Below are 14016 nucleotides of genomic sequence, written 5' to 3' on the forward strand. Positions count from 1 at the left end.
TGGTCTAAATATTTGAAATTTTACATAAAGGGTATTCAGAGATAGGGCAAGCTTTTTTATTTGTTTGTGTCGAAAATTTTTAGTTACCAATATATAAATGTATGTATATATGTCTGTTTGCATGTCTGCCTTAAACTTTCAATAGAGGCGACGGATTTTACCAATATCAGTATCGTTTTAAAGTCCGACCTTTCATACGACAAATATCGAAAAATTGGCTAAAAACATTAATATATTCTTCTTCAATTAGGCACTTTTCTACAGGGAAGGGTCACCTTTTTCGTCGATATTTCTGAAAGTTATCCTCTCCTTTAGATTGTCTAGCCTTAATTTTTTAAAATGTCGCTTCCGGTTTGGCGGTGGTCGTAACAGCATAAACGTTCATTTTTACCCCGTTCTTTTCCTCCTTTGCTGTACGGGTTCGAGCCTGCCTTCCTACTACCATTTTTTTTTTGCTCAACATACCAAACACTCGGGCAACGTATGGCAAAAATACTATTATATATATATATATATATATATATATATATATATATATATATATATATTAATCTAATTTTGAAATCATAAACCGTTTAAGCCATATCTGGAAGTAACTTTGAGATAGAAAATTGTTTAAGCCATTTCCGATACAAACTTTATATTCTACCACCCTCATTTAATCCAGATCGATGCTGATTATTCTGTTAATATATACTTGTCCCTATCTCATTCAATCCCGGGCAATGAGAAAAAATTCCCTACAAAAAAAAAACGTATTAGATGATACAATTATGTCACTGCAATAAAACTGGAGTGAGCCCATAGATTAAATTGCATAGGTGGGGTTATATTAATTGATAGGATGGGGACATTCATATTGATGAGAATAGAGAGAAGAGAGACATTTATACGCTTCTTTGATGTTTCTTATAACACATATTGCGAAAAGAGGGTGATCAGTTCTTATAACACATGAGAGGGGAAAGCCATTACTTATGATGGAGAGAGACATTCCTCATGATGAGTTATTCAAAGTTCATTAAAGATCATTACACATTACTTTTGTTGTGGATAGACGACACGAAGACGGCAGTCACAAAAATATGATGATGTTTTTTATTCCATTTGACCGGTCGAAATGATGATGACATCCAGGAATTCAAAGTTGTTTCTATATGTTTAAAACTTTCTCCCTCGCTTCCAAAGAACCTTTCTCTGACCATGTCAGCTCTGTCTCCTATCTTCATCTCCAACTCTGTCTAACTCATCTTCGACTCTAGCGTTTCTGAAATTTTGAGATAACGATTAATTATTCGTATCATCGATTGTAAAATTGTAAAATTGATATTCTCCTGTTTAATTTTCAGTCTACATGACCAGAAAATACAATTGCGAATTACTTAGGACTTCTATTCAATCATTATACGGCACAATCACGTTGACACACCGGTTCTCGCCAGATCACCGAAGTTAAGCAACGTTGAGCCTGACCAGTACCAGATGGGTGACCATTTGGGAAGGCTAGGCGCTGTATGTACCTTCTGGGAAGGTTGGGCATGGGGCCAGTAGCCTCACCCTATATAAAGAACTCCTCGCTATAAAAGCACCTATAAAAGTTGCACATGGTCTATGCCCCTCCCCCAGGGGTTCACGGGCTATGGATGGGTAATATATCCAGTCAGGGTTGGTAGAACAAGAGCATGCTATCCCAGTGAAGTAAATGAATGGTTCCGTTCAATATTCCGTCCATATTCTTGAGTTCAATAGAAACATTCCCGAGTTCGACAAATTACACCCGGAGGTTGTCGGAAGTTACATCGACAGAAACGTTGTGAAAATGATTCTCAAGATGATAACAGTAGTCCGATGAATCCAATTAATACGAAAAATAAGTTAGTTAACCGAGAATCAGGAAAAATGCCAGGTGTAAGAATTACATTAGTTATATATCCACAGTCTTTATCAATCCTCTGATTTTAAGAAATTTAAATTAATAAAGAGAAATAATTTAAAATGCCGCGGGGTTTCAATTTCTAGACCGCGATTAATAATGATCAACATTTCTATTCGGGAAAAAGACGCCGACGTTATTTGAACACAGCATGGCAAATCAACAGGCGTCCATATTATTGCCGGCTTCTCTCTACCGTGGGTCCGGGTTAGAAATATTAAAATTAAGCAACCTAATTGAATACTTACTTGTGTCAAATGACAATTACGAGGGTTGTTGCAAAGGTAAAACCTCCTATTTTCTAACTGAAAATCTTGAAGAGCTACGTAGACGGGAGTGGTGCTATTAAAACGAGCGACCTTTGCTGCTCCAGAATTTATTTTCCACATAGTCACCACCATTCCCAATGCATTTTGCTAGCGATTAGCGATGGTTGTGTATTGACCTGCGGGGCGAACTTTGGCATCAGACGATCGTTTCAAACGTAAATTATCCTAATTTTTTTTTAACTCAACAGGTTGAAGAACTGCGAAGACTAGAGTAGTATCATTAAAACAAGCGACTTTTTGTGCCTCAGAATTCAATTTTGTACATAGTCACCCCCATTCTCAATTCATATTCGTCAGGAATTCAATGAGGCACTTCTGTTTCTGTCGCACATATATGACAGGGGTTGCTTCCGACTATCTCGCACCATCAATATCTGCATCAGTAAGATGCAAGCTGAAGACAATGAATGCATAAGTTCACTCGTCATAACACTCTAATTTGCCACCTCTTCTGATCTATTCTGGCGGAATAAAAATAGGAGTCATTACTTTTGGACGTCTCTCCTATATGAAATAAGATTTCACAACAAACTTTTTTCTTGGTTTTCTTTAATATCGTTCATTGTTTGCTTTTAACCAAAACAGAAAATCTTTAATATCAGGAACAAAATCTGATCAGATGTAGATTAGTGAGAAGTTTGAGTTGCGAATTCTGGTTTGGTTTCAGTTTGTTTGGTGCAATGATCTTTTAGTGTAACGCGATATTTTAAGGAGAGGTTTCGATGCAAGGGAAGTAAATTCTTTAGTAAGTGATTCATGAATATATTGTGATTAAAATGTAGGGTGCTAAAACCAACGCAGTACACTACTAGTCTGTTTTTACAAAGGGATAATCACTTATCAAGGCTCGGAGGCCACTTGAGTATAAAGGTAAATGTGTGTACGGTAATCATTCGGATAATAGTGTTATAATCGTTAGTAGTGGAAATTTAGTATGATTAGATTATTTAAGAGGGTGGTTTAACAAGAACCTGATTACGTTGTACTTGAAGACGACCATATTTTAATCAGCTGGAGAGCAGACAACCGTAACAGAGTTCCACAGGCGGGCAATTCTAAGAGAAGAAGCTTTATTCATGGAAAGGTTTAGGCACAGATAGAGAGTAGGGAACATTTTTGATAGTGAGTCTGGATGGACGAGTGTTTCTGTAAAAGATTGGAAAGGGAGGAGCATAACTTGGAGCTCAGACGAGCACTTGTCATGAAAATACCGCTAGATGGGAGAAAAGCTCACAGAGTTTCTTCTGTGGGAAATAAGTTTCAGTGAAGAGAATATGGCAGCTCTAGCCGCCTTACTTTGAGCCTAGATCAACGAAGATACAGTTCAGATGTATTTTGTTAAAGTAGATTATTTCACCGAAACCCGTATTAAGAAGTCGCCTTATGATTTTGTAATGGCAGCAACAAAACGTGTAGAAAGTTATTTTTATTAAATTTTTATAAGAGGAACATGCGTGTTTGTTTATTTTAATAGATATACATTTATGAAAAAACAGGTAATAATCTGGGTGCTTCTTTGTTATTGAATCGAAATTCGAAAATCGAAATATTGAATTTCAAGTAAAACCAATGAAATCTACTTAATTGCTCAGTCGTCATATTAAACATATCCAAAAATTACGAAAAACGATATAGTAGAAAATTAATTATGAACGAAAACATTGTTCAAATATAATTAGCGAAAATTAAGTTTTGCTAAATTAACCAAATATTTCAGAAAATATTAACTATCTTGTTACTAGTTGAACTATCCGGTTTCATTTTTAAGCAAAACTGAATTTTCTTCGCAAACTATTATCATTAGTAAATTTTATACCTTATCGTATTTCGTAATTTTTGGATATATTCATTACTGTCACATGACAATTAAGCACAATTAGTCATATTTGAAATTCAATGTATCAATTTTTGAATTACGCTCTAACAACGAAAAAGCACGATTTTGAAAGATTTTTACATTTTAAACAGGAAATAAAAGGAATGGTTCTCTCCCTTCAACTTAAGAACAGAAATCAATGGTACAATATTGTTTTGAAAATATTAAAGTAAAAAAAAATGAAATTATTAAATAATAAATCGTCTTTTTTATCGAAAGAAAAAGTTATTTTCATCTATCTTTTAGTTGTTGTTTCTTTTTTATTGTGTGTATAGAAAAACCAACAGACGTTAACCCGGGTAAACTGTAAAGAATAGAAATCGTTTGTTATTGTAGAAAAATGAGAAAGTAAACAGTAAGAATGAAACGAAATGATCTCTTTTGGTAAAGAAATGCACAGTAAACGAGGCATAAAAGAATGAATAAGCTTAGCATTTGTACACACACACCCCCGCATTTAGCCCCAAAAGTCCTCAAAGAGACATCAAATCCTGGTAAAAATGAACAAATGGTGCAGTTTTAGGCCTTAACATATTTAAGTTTTGCACCATGCAAAAAAAAAAGAAAGAAATGACTAAATCCATCATTTTCCCCTCTCTATTTTGCCCGAAAAGTCCCCAAGGCCTTAACATATTTAAATTTGAGCTCAGTACCATGTAAAACTGCTAAATAGACATACACAGCAAATTTTGGACAAATATGGTAAAATAGTCACAAAATGGAATGTTTTTATTAGCCCTAAATGAGCGCCTGTGGCACACCAAATAGTTATCGCGAAACATAGACAAACAAAATCTAAAATCAGTTTCAGAAAGTTTTATAAAATCTAAGGCATCAATTTTTTGTAAGAAGCATAAAAGTGTCAATTGACATTTTAACCCGAAAAGCCACTCGGGGGGTATTTTCCCGGAAAATCCGGTCTGTGACTTTTTTTACCCATAATTTAATGTTTGTTTTTTTTTACCCATAAGTTAATGTTTTTTTTACCCATAATTTAATGTTTGTTTTTTAACCCATAATTTAATGTTTTTTTTTTCACCCATAATTTAAGGTTTTTTTTTTTTACCCATAATGTAATGTTTGTTTTTTTCACCCATAATTTTATGTTTGTTTTTTTTTACCCATAATTTAATGTTTGTTTTTTTATATATAATTTAATGTTTGTTTTTTTTTTTACCTATAATTTAATGTTGTTTTTTTACCCATAATTTAATGTTTGTTTTTTTTTACCCATAATTAAATGTTTGTTTTTTATATATAATTTAATGTTTGTTTGTTTTTTTACCTATAATTTAATGTTGTTTTTTTACCCATAATTTAATGTTTGTTTTTTTTATATATAATTTAATGTTTGTTTGTTTTTCTACCTATAATTTAATGTTTGTTTTTTTTTACCCATAATTTAATGTTTGTTTTTTATATATAATTTAATGGTTGTTTGTTTTTCTACCTATAATTTAATGTTGTTTTTTACCTATAATTTAATGTTTGTTTTTTTATATATAATTTAATGTTTGTTTGTTTTTTTACCTATAATTTAATGTTGTTTTTTTTACCCAGAATTTAATATTTGTTTTTTTTTTACCCATAATTTAATGTTTGTTTTTTTACCCATAATTAAATGTTTGTTCTTTTTAACCCATAATTTAATGTTTGTTTTTTACCCATAATTTAATGTTTGTTTTTTTTTACCCATAATTTAATGTTGGTTTTTTTACCTATAATTTTATGTTTGTTTTTTTACCCATAATTTAATGTTTTTTTTTACCCATAATTTACTGTTCGTTTTTTTTACCCAAAATTTAATGTTTGTTTTTTCCCATGATTTAATGTTTTTTTTACCCATAATTTAATGTTTTTTACCCATAATTTAATGTTTGTTTCTTTTTACCCATAATTTAATGTTTGTTTTTTTTTACCCATGATTTAATTTTTTTTTGCCGGTAATTAAATGTTTTTTTACACATAATTACACATAGACAAACAAAATCTAAAATCAGTTTCAGAAAGTTTTATAAAATCTAAGGCATCAATTTTTTGTAAGAAGCATAAAAGTGTCAATTGACATTTTAACCCGAAAAGCCACTCGGGGGGTATTTTCCCGGAAAATCCGGTCTGTGACTTTTTTTACCCATAATTTAATGTTTGTTTTTTTTTACCCATAAGTTAATGTTTTTTTTACCCATAATTTAATGTTTGTTTTTTAACCCATAATTTAATGGGTTTTTTTCACCCATAATTTAAGGTTTGTTTTTTTTTACCCATAATGTAATGTTTGTTTTTTTCACCCATAATTTAATGTTTGTTTTTTTTTACCCATAATTTAATGTTTGTTTTTTTATATATAATTTAATGTTTGTTTTTTTTTTACCTATAATTTAATGTTGTTTTTTTACCCATAATTTAATGTTTGTTTTTTTTATATATAATTTAATGTTTGTTTGTTTTTTTTACCTATAATTTAATGTTTGTTTTTTTTACCCATAATTTAATGTTTGTTTTTTTTACCCATAATTTAATGTTTGTTTTTTATATATAATTTAATGGTTGTTTGTTTTTCTACCTATAATTTAATGTTGTTTTTTACCTATAATTTAATGTTTGTTTTTTTATATATAATTTAATGTTTGTTTGTTTTTTTACCTATAATTTAATGTTGTTTTTTTTACCCATAATTTAATATTTGTTTTTTTTTTACCCATAATTTAATGTTTGTTTTTTTACCCATAATTAAATGTTTGTTCTTTTTAACCCATAATTTAATGTTTGTTTTTTACCCATAATTTAATGTTTGTTTTTTTTTTACCCATAATTTAATGTTGGTTTTTTTACCTATAATTTTATGTTTGTTTTTTTTACCCATAATTTAATGTTTTTATTTTACCCATAATTTACTGTTCGTTTTTTTTACCCAAAATTTAATGTTTGTTTTTTCCCATGATTTAATGTTTTTTTTTACCCATAATTTAATGTTTTTTTACCCATAATTTAATGTTTGTTTCTTTTTACCCATAATTTAATGTTTGTTTTTTTTACCCATGATTTAATTTTTTTTTGCCGGTAATTAAATGTTTTTTTACACATAATTTAATGTTTGTTTTTTGACCCATAATTTTTTTTTTATTACCCATAATTTAATTTTTTTACCCATAATTTAATGTTTGTTTTTTTTACACATAATTTAATGTTTGTTTTTTTACCCATAATTTAATGTTTGATTTTTTTACACATAATTTAATGTTTGTTTTTTACCCATATTTTTTTTTACCCATGATTTAATGTTTGTTTTTTTACCCATAATTTAATATTTGTTTTTTTACTTATAATTTAATGCTTTTTTACCCATAATTTAATGCTTTTTTTACCCTTAATTTAATGTTTGTTCTTTTTACCTATAATTTAATGTTTGTTTTTTACTCATCATTTAATGTTTGTGCAAATTTTTTAAAAAAAGTTAAGGCGTAGTTATTGACAAAAGTGCAGACAGACGAACAGACAAACGGACGAACGGACAAGGTTGAATTTACAGGCCCACCCTCTTTTTGTCGGGGGAACAAAAAGAATATAACGTTTTGGACTAACACGATTATTCAGACAAATGCAAAAATTGACGCAGGGCAGAAGGATTTTCTTTCTACAGACCGACGTGTGAAAAGGTTAAGTATATCATTTAGATCGAAACACAATTATAACGCTGATTACATTTTGTTGAATTTAAAAGAAAGAAAGCAGTTTATAGAATTTTTTAAAAATTCGTTGTTACGATGTGTTAAATGAATACTGAAACGTGTAGAAATTGCTTGTAGTAATGATGATAAACTTAAACAATCGTTTTGTGAAGATATTTTTTTAAAGTGTCAAGAGATTGAAATATCAGGAAATATCTCTACTTTTTTTCTGGAAATAGCATGAATTGTGCCAAAGGAAAACACATTTGTTCAGCGTTAAACCAAACATGCTACCGACATTAGTAAATGTATGGAATCGTCTAATTGCAGTAATATCTTGATATGTTATTATAAATACGTATAGGTAAATGGTTTCCTAGTAATTTAAAGAGAATGAATCATCTATTTAATGCAGTTAGAGTATATATTGCAATGTTATAGTAACAGTTTAATGAAAATCTGGTCACTCGTACATATTAGAAGCTGTAAAAATAATGATATTTATAAAGAAATCTTCTGGCAGTGACCTTAGGCGAGCGTCAGAGCTTAATGTATAAAGATAGAAAGTGTTTGCTACCCTTTTTGTTGAAGTAGATATTTGAGAAAGCTATTTTTCTGAATAAATGTAATCATTTGTAAATGAGGATGATACGTACTCATAGTTTCGCGGAGCACGTTTTGGGAGTTGCTGAAAATGGTGAGCGTGAAAGATGTATTTTAGAAGCCATCAGTTAATTTCATACCGACATTGCAATGAAAAAACGCAAGGGTCAGATAATTGTTTTTATAGGAGATGCAAGTCTCCTTGCGCATAAGTTACTTCTTTAATTACACTTTACTCCTAGCATTCAGTTTGGCCATTTTATTTTCTACGTAATCTGTTATATTCTGCAACCGTAAATAAACTAACTAATATTCACGAAATTCAGATCGGGTCACACATTATCAAATGAGAGGATGCCCATCATAATGCTTACATCTGTCTTTATAACTTTATGTGTTAATGTGTCAAGACAGACTGTTTCAAGACAGACTGTTTCAAGACGACTGCAAGAAACAGGGCTGTTTAATCAAGTCCCAGGGAAGAAACCACTTGTTAGTTCAAAGAATAAGAAAGGATTAGAGTTTGCAAACAGGTATGTAATTTAGACATATGAAAATTGGGCAAAAGTATTTTCAGTTTAATTTATTTGGAAATGACGAAAAAAAACAATGTAAAGAGACGTATTGGTGAAAGATTAAGTGCAAAGTGTACTAAGAAAACTGTCAAGTTTGGGGGTAGAAGCGGCATGGTCTTTGTAATGTTTTCTAGCCTAGGTACAACGCCCCTTGTTCGGTTACAAACTCGTGTAAACGCGCAGGTCTATAAAAACATTGTTGAAGATCATGTTGTGCCAATTATACAGAATTCAGATTTCGATAGGGCTACCTTTATGCAAGATAATTCTCCATGTCAAAAGGCAAAGGTGGTAATGAGTTATCTTAGTGAGCAAGATTTCGAAATTATGGATTGGCCACCGCAAAGTCCTGACTTAAATCCAATGTAAAATTGGAAGACCTTAGGAGTAAAAGTTATGGAAAGAAACCCCACTAACACGGTAGATTTTTGGGTGAAGCTCCAAGAAGAATTGCCTAAAATTATTATCGAGGATTGTTAAGAACTGATTAGTTCTTGCAGTCGAAGATGTGCAGCTGTCATTGAGAGCAAGGGTCCAGTTATTAAATATTAATTGTACATGTATTTTTATTGTTTTTTGGCTGTTTACTTTGTTTTTCTGAATTTTGTTCCTTACTTTTGGATGTTCCTATTTTGAAAATAAATAAATAATTGTCATAATTATTTTTCACTCCTTTGGAAATGATTCAAATATTAGTATGTTATTATGGATAATAATGACTGCCAGTTATCAAAATTTCAGCTTTTCACAGTTGTTATTCCTAATAAATATAAGGTTTAAAAAAAAAATTGTCCCTTAGTTTTGGATCCTACTGTATATATATATATATATATATATATATATATATATATATATATATACATATATATATGTAATATATATAATATATATATATATATATATATATATATAGTTGTATCGTTTGGTTTCCTAGATGTATCCACAGAAACTCGTGATTATTACAGTGTGAAAACGCTTGATGTATTATAGTGAAGCACACGGAGTGACGTAAGAGTTTGTAGTATTTTATAGTTTGACATAGTGTGAAACATGCAGAAAAAGAAAATGTTTTCTTTAGCAGAACTTTGTTGTCGTTCTTGAGACACGATATTATTAGCAGTAGTAGTATTAGCAGTATCACATGAAAGTTGATAAACAGCACGATGATGATATATTATTAGTCTTAGATAACGGCGGTCGCAATGGGGGTTATCGGGAATCGTGCGATGGAAACCTTTGGTGTTTGTGACTCAATTGAATAATTATAGAGGACGAATGGCCTTTGGTTCCATGGAAATGGAGATAAAGGAGGGAGTTATTCAGCAAAGTTATCCAAAGTGACGGCTCCGAAGGGACGGTTGTAGCCAGCATCATACCCAACGCCCAGCAGGTATCTCAGAAATGAGTTCTCCTTCTTTCTCGAGAATCTACGTGATTATTGAATATTTGTGAAAAGTAATAAATTTTATTGCTTTTAAAACAATTTCTTTATTGTATATACATAAACATAAACTGAGGCACAGTCCGAGAAGAATATATATGTCTATGTATGTATGTATGTATTATAATTATTAGTCGCCGGTGACCCGACCATGAGGCAGGTAGTACTGGGTTACATGGTACCAGTAGCATATGACATGACCTGACATTTGGTGAGGAGGGCGGCTAGTCTCCCTGAAGGATTAAAAACAAGACCTTCCAAAGGTCGAATGAACTCTTTTTCTGAGTCAACGGCCAACTAGCACCGTGTATATTTGTGTGTGTGTATATGTGTATTGGGGTGGAGAGGGCTCCCGTAAGCCGTGGTGAAGGCAACCTTTCTAGGAGAAGCAAATCTCTGATTTAAAAAACCATAAAGCGGAAGATCATTACCCGCATTAATCTGGTCTTCAGTTTAATTTGTTGCTGGCTATCTTGCTCTTGCTTGTTGCTGGATCTCAACATTTTGAACCGAAAGAGAAACTTAGCTGTCGTACAAAGCTAAGACTCTGTAACATCATCTTTGTATAGATACTCCCTCAGGTATTTGGGCTCATGGATTTTAAATGTCTGAGGGAGTGGCACTCGTCTGACAAGACGTTGCAATCATCATCATCATTATAATTATAATTAAGCAATAATTATTCTTTATGCATACAAACACTAGTGTTTCAGGCTTACGCAATCATCAGTATTGAGTGCGACATGGGATTCAAACCCAGCCATGAAGTGGAATCTTTCTTCATTTGCTCCATTTCAGTCTTTACCTCAAACCCACCAAACAATTACCACGAGAATTAAAAACTATGAAACGCCGGATTTGGGCGAATACATTTGATTATTCACTGTGTTTGAACGAACAGAAGTCATGAGCATTACATAAACGCTAGTTGGCTTCTTTTTTAGGTATTAATCCGAAGACAGTGACCATCCTTAAGTATTCTTAAAGAGGCTTGATAATTATGATTTAACAATAATTAATCATTATACTCACAGGCACTAGTGTTTCGTGCTTACGCAATCATCAGTGCAGTGGGTGAAAATTCTTCCCGATCATGAGATTCGAACACAACAACGGAGCCACATTTCGTCCTTTAAGATCCCCAAGCAATTGCCACGGGAATGAGGAGAATTAAGATCTATTAAACATCGAATTCAGGTGAATACATTAGACAATTTAGAGTGTTCGAACGAGAGAAAATCGTAGACATTGCATATATGCATATATATACATATATATTATATATATATAATATATGTATATATATGTATATATACATATATTATATATAGGTCTGTATGTCGATGACTAAAATATATTTTATAAAGCTCCCCTCTTTGGTAGAGCACTCTCGTAAATTATCTTACTCGCTACTTAATTTAGCTGAAATAATGCGAAGCTCGCGATTTGTTTACAAACAAACGTTTGAGCCCTCTACGAGTAGCGGACGGATGTTTATTTAAATAATCGTTCGGACAGGTTAATTTCGGCCACCGATTCCGTAGTCAAGGGGTAGGACTGCCGACTGTCATCACGACGGTTCTAGGTTCGATCCTCGGCTTGGGAGAGGTGTTAGTCTAGCGGCACTGATGAGTTGTGAAACAACGAAACATGTCTGTATGTCGATGACTAAAATATATTTTATAAAGCTCCCCTCTTTGGTAGAGCACTCTCGTAAATTATCTTACTCGCTACTTAATTTAGCTGAAATAATGCGAAGCTCGCGATTTGTTTACAAACAAACGTTTGAGCCCTCTACGAGTAGCGGACGGATGTTTATTTAAATAATCGTTCGGACAGGTTAATTTCGGCCACCGATTCCGTAGTCAAGGGGTAGGACTGCCGACTGTCATCACGACGGTTCTAGGTTCGATCCTCGGCTTGGGAGAGGTGTTAGTCTAGCGGCACTGATGAGTTGTGAAACAACGAAACAGGTCTGTATGTCGATGACTAGAATATATTTTATTATATATGTATATATATATATATATATAATATATATATATATATGTATATATATATTATATATATATATATATATAATATATGTATATATAATATATGTATATATATATATATAAAGAGAAAAAGAAAGACGGAGAGTATCAATAAAATAAGAAAATGAAAATACTAATGGGCATAGATTCATTCGTTTCTTCAATAAGGATGATACATAAATTAGGGATATAGCATATATAAAAACATGGTATAATACCACATATCCTCTTTAAATCACTTTTCCGATATTCCTCCCGAGAGTTTAGATGCGCATATGCACACACATATATAACCCACCATGGTATAAGTGAAATACACCTACCTTCATTATATAATAAAAGCTATATTTCTCCTATATCAAAAAGATCACTTTATTTCTCCCATCCCCTCCCCAGACAGTTTCAATATTTTATCTCTCACTGTACATTTATTTCGCTCCTAATGAATCTGTAGCTAGACGTCGTATCCTTTTTATGTTACCTAGCATCTTCTGATGAGAAGCATTATGTTTCGAAATACCATGATATAAAGGGTTTTACCTATGCTACACACCTATGCATGTATCATGTTTATTGAATAAACGAATAAATCTATATACATTAGTATATATTTTATATTTTTGTTTCCTTATTTTATTGATTTCTATATATTTATTGATTTCTATATATTTATTGATATTCTATGTATTTATTGATATTCTATATATTTATTGATATTCTATATATTTATTGATATTCGATATTTTTATTGATTTCTATATATTTATTGATTTCTATATATTAATTGATATTCTATATATTTATTGAGTTCTATATATTTATTGATATTCTATATATTTATTGATATTCTATATATTTATTGATATTTTATATATTTATTGATTTCTATATATTTATTGATATTCTATATTTTTTATTGATTTCTATATATTTATTGATATTTTATATATTTATTGATATTCTATATATTTATTGATTTCTATATATTTATTGATATTCTATATTTTTATTGATTTCTATATATTTATTGATTTCTATATATTTATTGATATTCTATATTTTTTATTGATTTCTATATATTTATTGATTTCTATATATTTATTGATATTCTATATTTTTTATTGATATTCTATATTTTTTATTGATTTCTATATATTTATTGATTTCTATATATTTATTGATATTCTATATTTTTTATTGATTTCTATATATTTATTGATTTCTATATATTTATTGATATTCTATATTTTTTATTGATTTCTATATATTTATTGATTTCTATATATTTATTGATATTCTATATATTTATTGAGTTCTATATATTTATTGATATTCTATATATTTATTGATATTCTATATATTTATTGATATTTTATATATTTATTGATTTCTATATATTTATTGATATTCTATATATTTATTGATATTCTATATATTTATTGATTCCTATATATTTATTGATATTTTATATATTTATTGATTTCTATATATTTATTGATATTCTATATATTTATTGATATTTTATATATTTTTTGATATTCTATATATTTATTGA

General features: G+C 30.3%; 1 pseudogene; it reads left to right on the plus strand.

The window, feature by feature from the left end:
• Positions 1-1402: 1402 nt before the first annotated feature.
• On the plus strand, positions 1403-1519 carry LOC145263515 (5S ribosomal RNA; annotated as a pseudogene).
• Positions 1520-14016: the final 12497 nt, after the last annotated feature.

The sequence above is a fragment of the Euprymna scolopes genome, chromosome 38 (genome assembly GCF_053919585.1).
Source record: "Euprymna scolopes isolate OS-2025 chromosome 38, ASM5391958v1, whole genome shotgun sequence".
NCBI classification, from domain to species: domain Eukaryota; kingdom Metazoa; phylum Mollusca; class Cephalopoda; order Sepiida; family Sepiolidae; genus Euprymna; species Euprymna scolopes.